This window comes from Triplophysa rosa, linkage group LG23, assembly GCF_024868665.1.
Source record: "Triplophysa rosa linkage group LG23, Trosa_1v2, whole genome shotgun sequence".
Classification (NCBI taxonomy): Eukaryota; Metazoa; Chordata; class Actinopteri; order Cypriniformes; family Nemacheilidae; genus Triplophysa; species Triplophysa rosa.
Genome location: NC_079912.1, coordinates 4078042 through 4089041, shown reverse-complemented (window position 1 = coordinate 4089041; position 11000 = coordinate 4078042).

The following is an 11000-nucleotide window of genomic DNA, read 5'->3' as shown; positions in this document are numbered from 1 at the left end:
GCAGCACTGCACGAGACAATTTTAGAATGCCGTGAAACTGTAACAATGGCGTGTGTTATAAAGGAAAGAGAGTAAGAACTCAGATGCAGGCAGCAGTGGTGAGGTGTTAACAAAAAGGGTTTATTTACACAAAACAAAACAAAACAAAAACCCACAATGGGGTGACAAAACACTATAACAAAAAGAGACTTTCCAAAAGGTAAACAAAAACTTCCCACAAGGGGCAAAACGAGAACTACAAATCATAAACAAAACCAAACTCACAAAAACGGGCTAGGTAGGGCAAGACAAGGCAGGAAACCGAGAACTTCACGAACGAACAGCATACAGGAAACAATGAACCGACACAGGACAGGAAGAACAGAGGCTTTAAATAGGGGAATACAAATGAGGGATGATAACACAGGGAGGGTGACGGGCAGGTGACAAGGATCAAACACTAAGGAAAAGCTAACAGGGAATGAGAGGGTGGGGCTTAAAGACGCGACACCGGAGAGAGGGAGTATATGTAAGGCCAAGTAGGCCAAAACTGCTTCTCTCCACATTAAACAGGGGATCCTGCCGTGATTCTGCCACAAGATCAAGAAAGACATGACAAGATGAAGCAGAATCATAACTGAACCCCCGCCTTAAGGAGCGACATCCTGATGCTCCTCAAGGTGACTAACAGGACAAGACAGACTGAGACAATGACAAGAACCAACAACACATGGTGAACAAGATCAGGAGCAGACAAAAGTGCATAATCATGGGGTCGGGGTAACAACAGAGTTCATGAGGGGAACAGTTTTAGTCCCTGGGTGCGCTCGAGGGCGCGGAGTCCTGTGGGGGACTTAGTGGGGGAAGTCCTGGGGGGAACTGCCGGCTAGAAGGCCGGCCGCACAAGGCTGGGGACCGGCTGAGTCACCGGCTGGAAGACCGGCTGGATCGCCGGCTGGAAGGCCGGCCGGAAGCACCGGACTGGACGCTGGCTGTTGCACCGGACTGGACGCCGGCTGGATCACCGGCTGGGACGCCGGCTGCATCGCCGGCTGCATCTCCGACTGGATCGCCGGCTGGGACAGGCCCCGTGCTGCCCGCCGTTGCCTCTTCTTCTTCAGCCAAGCCACCCGTCCCCCCCACTTGCCACAGAGGCTGGCTGGAGGCGAGGCTGCAGGGGGTGAGGTGGTGCTTGACGCATGAGGTGCTGAGTCCCCCAGGGTGAGAGTGACTACTACGCAGTCCTCTGGAATGGACACCAAACCGGAACGAGTTTTGAATGAACTCCTTTTGTATTACAGTCCTTCACGTGCATTACGCTCTCAGGCGTCCTGTCAGTTGGTAATACCTAAAATTTCAAAATCAAGTGCAGGTGGTAGATCCTTTTCCTATCTAGCGCCTAAACTTTGGAATAGTCTTCCCTGCACTGTCCGGGAGGCAGACACACTCTGTCAGTTTAAATCTAGACTAAAGACGCATCTTTTTAATCTTGCATACACTACTCTTGCATAATATAAATCCTCTGAGGGTTTAGGCTGCATTAGTTAGATCAACCGGAACCAAAAACACAACTGATGTACTTGTTGCATCAAAGTGTGCAGAACAGTACTCTACTCTCAGCCAGTCTTGTCTCATTGTTCCAAGGTTACCACAGCGAGCAGGATGCAGTTCATGGCCTGACCTGATGGTAGAGCGGAGAATGGGAAGCGGCGACCTGACAAGAGCTGAGATGATAGAGCTGGATAAAGAAGGACACGGTCACCTGACACGTCTTCACCACAAAATTTCAAATGCTATTAGATTATTAATGATAATCTTAAACTTTAATTTACCTTATTAGTAAGTTTATTTATTTTATTTAGCCTTGTTGTGCAAGCTCTCTGGAGTTTGTGCAGAGGCAGCAGCTTTTGCCAGAGGGGAACTGGAATCCCCTGGTTGGGCCTGGGTTCTCCTGAGGTTTTTTTTCTCGATTAGAGTTTTGGGTTCCTCGCCACCGTTTGCATACTGTTTTTTTGCACTATTTGCCTGGCCGGGGGTTGCTTTAGAATTTTAAAGTTTTACTTAATTAATATTGCATATAGGAATTTATAGTCTGTTATATTTGACCTCGCTTCTCTCTCCTTTATCTTAAATGTGTGCTCTCACTGAGCGTGTGTGTGTGCGTGTCTGTGTGTGTGCGTACTTGTCTGTGTACGTGTGTGTGTGCGTGCGTGCGCATCCGTGTGTGTGTGTCTATGTCTATGTGTGATAGTACGTGTGCATATTGTGTGTGTGGAGTGTTTTGTATGTGGGTATGTCTGTCTTCTGTGTTTTCAACTTTTTCTTGTTTTTGCAGGTACAACTTTAATTGTTTTGCTTATAGTCAATATGTCTTATGTACAGCTGCTTTGTAACAATGAATATTGTAAAAAGCGCTATATAAATAAAGTTGAGTTGAGTTAATGGGAGTTGATGGATGAATGCATCCCATTTGTGATCAAAATGTAATTCTATAAACAGAATGCTAATGTTACAGCATCCAGCTGTAGAAGCTCCTATGACCAACAATAGAGCGACTAGAAGACATAAAAAGGACTTGAAGTTGTTTCAAAGGTGCAATATGACACAGACCATATTGTCACGGACCATACTGTATGTACTGTATATCACGTATAGACAAGGTACAGAGCAACCTGTGATGTACAGTATCACAAAGAGAATTGGTGGCTCTCTGATGGCTGAACAGGAATAATATGTAGAGAATTTAGCATAAGCCAAATGGAGTCATTGAAAGAAGAGCCATCAACCCCCTTCACCCCCCTTTCTCCTGTTTTCTTGATACGATCAACCTCTCACTGAGAGTGTTGATAACCTTTTGTTTCTCTGTTGGATATTTTACGACTCCTAAGCTTCAAAGCAGAGGGGAGAAGTCTCTTTGTCTAATTTGAAACTTGGCTAACCAGAGAAACTTCTCAGACAAATAGGAACTTGTCATGACTCAATTGTCCTTTTCTATAAATATCTAAATATCTAGGTTATATGTTGTCGCTCTTGCCATTTTTTTAATAATCTGTAATTGTTAAATAGGCAAGTTAATTCAGGCTTTGTTCGTATTCGTACCGCCGAATGAATCATGTCTTGATGCACTTCAAACCTTAGCATATTTGATATATAAATGTTTGTCTATACAATTCCTCCTTATTTATATACATTGTGTGACCATAGAACACTTTCTTTTCATTATGTTATAATTGGGAATGATATTTTGTAAAGTTGCCATAGGAGGTCATAAAGATGCAAATTAGCTGTTGAGTGGACAAAGAACCTCTTCTCTGCTCAACTCTGATTGGTCGATTCAAACTCAGGTGGGCATGCCCTCTCATGAGGTTAAATATTGAGCCTGCTCTGAAAACCCTCTCTTGTCGCTTCTTCTTCTCTTCCGGCTTCATCTCTTCCTCTCGTCTCTTCGGAGACTGCCCTTTCCCCCCTGGGAGAAAGGATGGAACAATGAACTTCTACTGCCACGTGGTTAAGCCATGCGGGCCGATCACGAGGCCCGCAACTTTCTTCATGAATGAGCTTCTTTTACCAGGGCGCGAAGAACATGACGAAGTGTGCAGTGGTTGACACGGCATTATTAAACATTTCCACCGTGTACGTGTGTTTGGCGTGCTCGTCCTCATCTGTGTCATTTTCACAACCAATTCCAGTAAATAACAACCCCAAATAAATAAAACTCATAAAAAAAGGCGTCATGTTCACGAGCGAGCAGGCCATGATCTGCCTTTCTGAAACCTTTTGAACAATTCCATCTCTACACGCGCATACGGATATCAGTCCAGCACAGAGCTTGCAAGTGTCCGTTTCTATTTATAGAATAGCTGCGTTAAGTCTGTGCCTCTTTGTTAAAGATGATTTTTATTTGTGTTCAGAAATCGCTGCCATGCCCTCGCCCTCTCTCTCTCTCTCTTTCTCTCTCAGCGCTTCCTAGCGCATTTCATGTTTCATGTAATTTGTGTGTGTTATGCGATCATCATTGTTTTTGTTATCATGTAGAGTAGAGTTTAATAAACAACCATATTCATTTGTGATGGGTTTTCTGTATTCACACTCACAAACTTGGTCCCTTCTACTGTGTTTTGATTTATGCTACCTTTGCTCTAAATCGTGTTTGGTAAAGTCACGTTACTTATGGCCATGAGATAATGTAAAGTATATAATATCATTGAGGCATTTGCTGGACGAATGCATACAAGTATTTTTATGCTTTATATTACTAATCAGAGACCGTAAAATATGTATATTTGATCACTAAACTAAACTAAACTAATTCCTTGACTGAAATTGATGTTTTAAATAACTAATTTCATGGATATGATCTTGAAAGATCTGGTGGAGAACCATATTTGGTGAGCTTTGCTCATCAATATAATAACGTTAGCTAAAACCGCTACAAATACTTGACTTTTTTTTCACTTTGAGTCCATTTATCAGAACAGTTCAAAACCATCTATAACCTTGCAAACTGTGCGTGGGACACGTCAGTCTCTAATAATGCTACCTTATGAAGGGTATGCTGAACGTACGGATCTCACCATAAAATCAGAAGAGAGATGACAGTGATATCTTCGTTCAGAAAGGTCATGTCGCCTATAGTCATTAACTGAGCTGCTGAGGAAACTCTGAGCACCTTTTAGGTCACATTTTACATATTGTAAGACACTTAAGAGAGTCTACATTGCGTCAAGGTTTGTTTTTATTTTCCATTTGAAGAGAAATTGCAGATGTTGTCACTTACTACTCTCATGGAAAACGGCCCTGCCTTGCTGAAGTCAAGTGTGACTGTGCCAAGTCTCCAAACAGATGTATTCTGTTTTTCTTAGGGATGATTTGTTCACTGCACAGTGTTGATGCATGACACTAACCACTCTCACCGATCAGGCTACCTAACAATGTAGGCCAAGGTCTAACAACGACCAGGTCGTGTCAGGGAGGCATGTGCTATTGTCGTGCCTTCTTTAATATTTGACAACATCATGGTCTTGAAAAGTTTGCATAAAACTGTGACAGTTCAGTTCAGACCAGACAACAGTTCCAAAGTTTATGAAGTAGTATGTTTGTTCTTGTACCTTCATTGACCAGCAGCCCATGTTCATGCATGTGCAGAACGCTTCCTGCCACATGACAGTCGCAGCCGTTCGCTTCCAGCTCCCCACAGAAGCCATTAAGTGGCTCTGCAGGCAGAATAATATGTTTAGGTTGGCCAGGACATAGTAGCAGGTGCTGGGAATCTCAACCCCAGTCCAGCTCACTCTCAGACCTTAATCTGCAGGCCAGAGAGGTACAATTCATTTGTGTTAGAGTATCTATATTCCCACAATACATATCATATCCATTGATGTTGTACACCAGAAAATTTGAAAACAATCTGCAAAGGTTGCAGAGTAACCCATTTTATCAATCTTAAAATTTCAGCTGAAGAATTTACATACATGCTTTGACACGCTTTCTAAATATGATTTATATGATTGAATATGATTGAAGCTATTATCTTATCTACTGTATACAATGTATGTTTCTGTGTAGCTCAGTTGGTAGAGCATTGCGCTAACAACGAAAGGTTGTGGGTTCAATCCCAGGGAACACACACTGATGAAAGACATGGATAGACTAAAATGCACTGTAAATTGCTTTGGATGAAAGCATTTGCCAAATGCATAAATGTCATGTAAATACGAAGCCTCATATCTAATACTAAAGCTATAGAAGTAAATGATAGCAGGTGCTACATTTTCAGAAAAGTTTTCCATCTTACGAGGTCAAACTAAAAATTATGTGAAATGTTTTATTTTATATTCATTGCACACAAACTCATTTTACCATTTTGGTTTGTGACATATCTTTAGACACGTAAAAACTTTATTTGTAGTATTTTTACTACATTTACATTTTAAATTACAACTATAGTCTTGGCAACTGGAACCTAGACTTTCTAACTGAAAGATCAGTGATTCCTAATCTCACACAACACTTTCAACACCACCACACTGGCACTGAGGTCCAGAGCAGAGCTGTGTGCTCAGATCACTGTTGTTAATGCTGCTGGCTCACAACTATATCAACACACAGCTCCAACCAAGCATCACAGATCAAACAATTGTGGGTCTCAGAAAGAACGGTAAGTCAGCATATACGATAAGTCAGCTCTGCTCTTGGCCTACAAAAGCACCACTGGTTCGGCACCCCCTTACCTTCACTCTCTAATACAGATTTATGTACCCTCTAAATCCCTGCGCTCTGCTAATAAACAACGTCTTGTGGTGCCATCCCAAAAAGAGAAAAAAATCACCCTCACATACCTTCTCTGGATCTGTTCCACGACTATGGAATGATCTGCCTGTTGCTATAAGATCAGCAGATTCTGTAGCCATCTTTAAGAATCGGCTAAAAACCTCTCCCGCCAACACCTGACCCATTAATACAGACTTCGATTTCTTTTCTACTTCTTTTTCTATCATTTGTTGAGATTCTTTGCAACGCCGGCGTACTGCCATTACCTGTCATTTTCTAATCTATACATGTACAAAGATCTATCTTAACTAAATGCATTAAAATGTTAATATTTTTTACTCAAAAACATTTTTTGCATCAGAAGTTGTATGATGGATATATGCATGTTTGGGGCCATTACCAATCTGGGAAAAATTACTCAAATTGTGTCTGGCTAAAGAAAGAAAGTCATATACTGTTCAAGTAGGATGGCATGAAGGTGAGTAAATTATGGATAATATTAAGTAAATATTGGGTGAACTATTTCTTTAACAGCCACTCCATAATCAAGAAAGCCCAACTGTGAAAGCTGAGGAAAGCCCAATTTGTTGGCCTCTGTACTGACTTGCGCTGTTTGCACAAAGTTATACACATGCACTTTATGCAGTCTTATGTACAGCTTCTCTGCTTTTGTCTTGTGTTAGTTCTGTCTTGTATCCGCTATACTGTGCGCCGTACCACTCCATATAGTGAAATGACATTAAAGTAACCTTAGACCTTGAAGAAAAAATGTTCAAGATAGTTGGGACTGTTTAAAAGAAGAAGCAGGTACTACATATAGCACAAAACAGCAAAAGGTTTGGTGAAATTGCACGCATTACAACTGTTACATGGTTAGTTCATCTGCTGTTTAAGGATAATACTATCTTTCTGTCTATCTTTTTGAGCAAATGAAGGAAAATAGATAAATTACAGTCACAACAATCATATCTACAGATCAAATGTCAGACATTTTACAAAATTGAATATATCGTCACTGTCCTTCCAAAACCTCGGATGTTTAAATTCGTTGTTTATCAGGAAATGGTAAAAAGGCTGTACTTTAAATGATTAAATACTGTGTTGTCAAAGTTGACAAGCACATTTTCATACTTTTTATTGCTTAGATAGTTGCTAAACCCATTGCCAGATATAAAGGGTGACTAATAATAATAATTTATGGCAAAATAAAAATCACGAAATATGGAGATACAAGGTTTTGGACAACAGCATGATGAATGACTGATAGTCTTGTAGAAAAGTGAAATTATTCTGTTATCAATAGCACAACATTGCTCATGCCAGTGTTGGATACTGGCACAAACACAGTCCAAACATTATTTGCTGAAATGTGGGAATTCTTTAAGTATTCTGCTTCTGATCTATAGACATTCCTGAACCCTGAGACCACAGCACTCAAACAATGACAAAGCATTCTCTACCATCAGCTGCCCATTGTTCAGCAGGTTGACTGACTGTGGAAATAAGTTGTTATTTGTGCTCTTATCACTTTCTGACTTGGCCGAGTGACGGATTATGGGTCCTGTTTTTCTCAGCTAAAATATCCCTTTATACACTAGCAATAGCAGCATCAGAAACTAAATGAAACATGCATCAAATACATCAAGATTAAGTTTGCATGAGTGTATACTTTTTTGGGTAGTTTCATCTACAGTATAAACCAGTGTACAGATAGTACTGACAAAAAGGTTGATGGCCTTCTTTATTACACAATATTTGTGCAATAAAATGGTCTGTAAATGTGAACGTACCACTGGTAAACACAAACAGTACAGTATGATGTGTTAGTATTTTTACCTCATATGCACCAAGTATGTACTCGTCTACAGTAAGTATAGGAATTGGGACATAGCCATATTCTTAATTCCCTTTGACAGCCCAAGCATCTCCTGCAAGTTTTCTCCATTGACGTGCTCTCAGGGTGAACGTTTACCACTGCCAAAGAATTCATTCACTTAGCCACCTGTTTTACTGTGCACTCAACAAACCCTGCGGTGCAGTAATGCTGAGTTATTAAGCTGGTCGCAGCCCACCTCTCACTGCTGTTTTCATTTGGAGAGGCTCGTAATTGCTATTGCTATAGAGAGACACAATAGAGCAAGAGTACTCAGCAAGTTGAAATACCTCATCATGAACGGCCTCTTAAAATTAATATCCTCTGCACTCTCTAGGGGAACAATAACACTTAAAAAATGCTTTTCTTCTCTTCTCTTTTCAATTTCTTTTTCTCTGTCCTGGTGGCCTTTCTTTCAGACAATGAGTGCACTTTTTAATATAGTAGGTTGAAAGTTCACACTAGGCCATGCCAAGGGCCCTGTCAGGATTTCTGAGACAAATGAACACAGAGGAAAGCATTTATTGAGCCTGGGATTCAAGAGTGGTGTGGATGTCTGGAGCAAACCCATTTCTCTATAGTTCTTTAGGGAAGAAAGGATGGGGAAGGGTGAGGACAAGAAAAAGAAAAGACCCAAACCATCAATACTGGAAATATTTCGGAGGACACTCTACAAAAATTTACCTAAATGTGTAATGGTAATGCCATGTTTTATTGCACACAGTACTTATACTTATGTATTGTGATCAAGTTTTTGTTTAGGATCAGCACTGTTCATGCTGAACATCATTTGTTGGATGCTGGGGCGATAGGCATGCTTACCAGACTTATAAGGTTAAAGGAATAGGCTACAGTAGTTTATGCAAAAATGAATATTTTGTCATTATTTACTCAAACATTACTTATTATTTTTGCCATTGAGAGTTTAAAAGACACAGGGGTAAGTAAATAATGACAAAAGAATGATTTTTGCATGAACTAACCCTTGAACCCAACAGACCTGCTTTACCAGGAAGTTGCTGCATGGTCAACAAGCTTCACTGGTTATAGTTTGCTGATTGATAAGCTTCTCAAAAACCACCGAACCAAAATGACACAGTAACTGTAAATGGATGTCCCGCTGCTTGGATGAATGTCTACCTTCCTGTGATCCGACATTTCCTCGACTGTGTCTCCAGAGTTTTTGCCAGTTGATAAGTTCTCAATGCCTTTTCCTACACGATTTATGTTGGCAGGGTGCTTAGCTCCCTGCCTGGATCACCACGTTCCCTGAAAAACAGGAAGGACTATGTGAAACTGATAGAGAGTAGACGGAAAACAATCTGCCGTTCCTTCGTGCTGGTGTGGAAGGTCACGCTCAGATAAACTCCAGCGGCCGTGCTTAAAGTTACTTTAGCTCATCTTCCCGGACAGAGTCTATCTTGAGCGCCTCAGAGAGGAAATGATTGTTTCAAATGCTGCTTCCTGTGCGAGCCACTGAAAAGCAGGGAGGTTTCCTCCGGGGTCAGCGTGCAGGGGTGATAGAGTCTTTTTTCCAAACAATATTGACGCAAAATGCTGATGTATGTTGAGCCCTGTTCGTTTGGCCCTCCATTAGGTTTTCTAGCAGCTTTATACAGCAAAAATGTTTATATTCCTCCAATGTTTCTAACTATGGGATTTTGGGATGTTAAAATAAAAACCTAAGCATCAGTAATGCACACATTTGATCACATTCACAGCCCACACAAAACATATTTTCCAGGGGAGACATTTAAACAGGCTGACAGAAATATATCACAAAAGGGTTGTAATCACACTCTTGGGATTTGTTTGTCGGCTCATTTTTTATTTGACCTTTCTAAAATTTTCTGTCTATTTTCTTTTCTCAAGCGGAGTTGCAAAAGCAAACAGGCGCAGATGAAAGGTGCCTTGTTGTTGAAGGAGATGCATGTTTCCGCTGTGTCACTCCTCATTAGCTTCCAGTGACTGACTTGAGTTTGCCACAGCGGAGACAAGTGACTGGCTAGAATGCTAAACCGGCTACACCTCAAAATATCTGCAGCTGCAAATCTGTCACACTCAAGGCAAGTCAAATTACCATTTACATGCTAATGGGAACATTATAGCCCTGCTCTGTGAGAGACCTCAATAATGAGAAATGACAAAACCAAACATTGACGTACACTAACCCCAGTTCAACTGCTTTATTAAATCTAAATTCAACAATAAAACTAACACCACATTAGCGCTATAAGCCCAAAATGGTAGTTGTCATCATGTCAAAACAAACAAGCGGTATTATATTCTGATAGACAAGCCTACTGGACATTATTAACTTACCTTTATTTTGCTTCTCTAACTGGTTTCAATTTTGTTGGATATAAATGACATTTAACAATCATAAACTAGAATTGTGCATTTCTTTTAAGAAATTTGGAGTGGTGCTTGTTAGCCATTTAGATATTTAAATAGTACTGTAGCTATGACATTGTTATGCAGTATTTTATGTATGGTCTTATAGGTCTCAGGGCCCATATTCACAAAACATTTTTATTTTAAGATATTAATTGCACTGTAAAACTTTGCTGTAGTTTTTGCAGCAGGTTTGCCAGTAATTTACTGTAGATTTAATTACTACTTAATATACTTTCCAATTAGTACTGTTTTCAATTACTTTAATCAAAATTAAAACACTTTGACTTTTGAGATTTAAAATGAGCAATGAAGAGACTGGCATTAGCACAGCAACACCTGCAAAAAATGACATTCTTCCTTAGCATTTTTCTCTTGTTCTCTGTAAAAATGTTTAAAACTTCTTAAATTACGATACATTTACATAACAAGAAAAGTGACCCAAGATATAAAGTCTTGTTTTATGAAAGAAAAATATATAAAC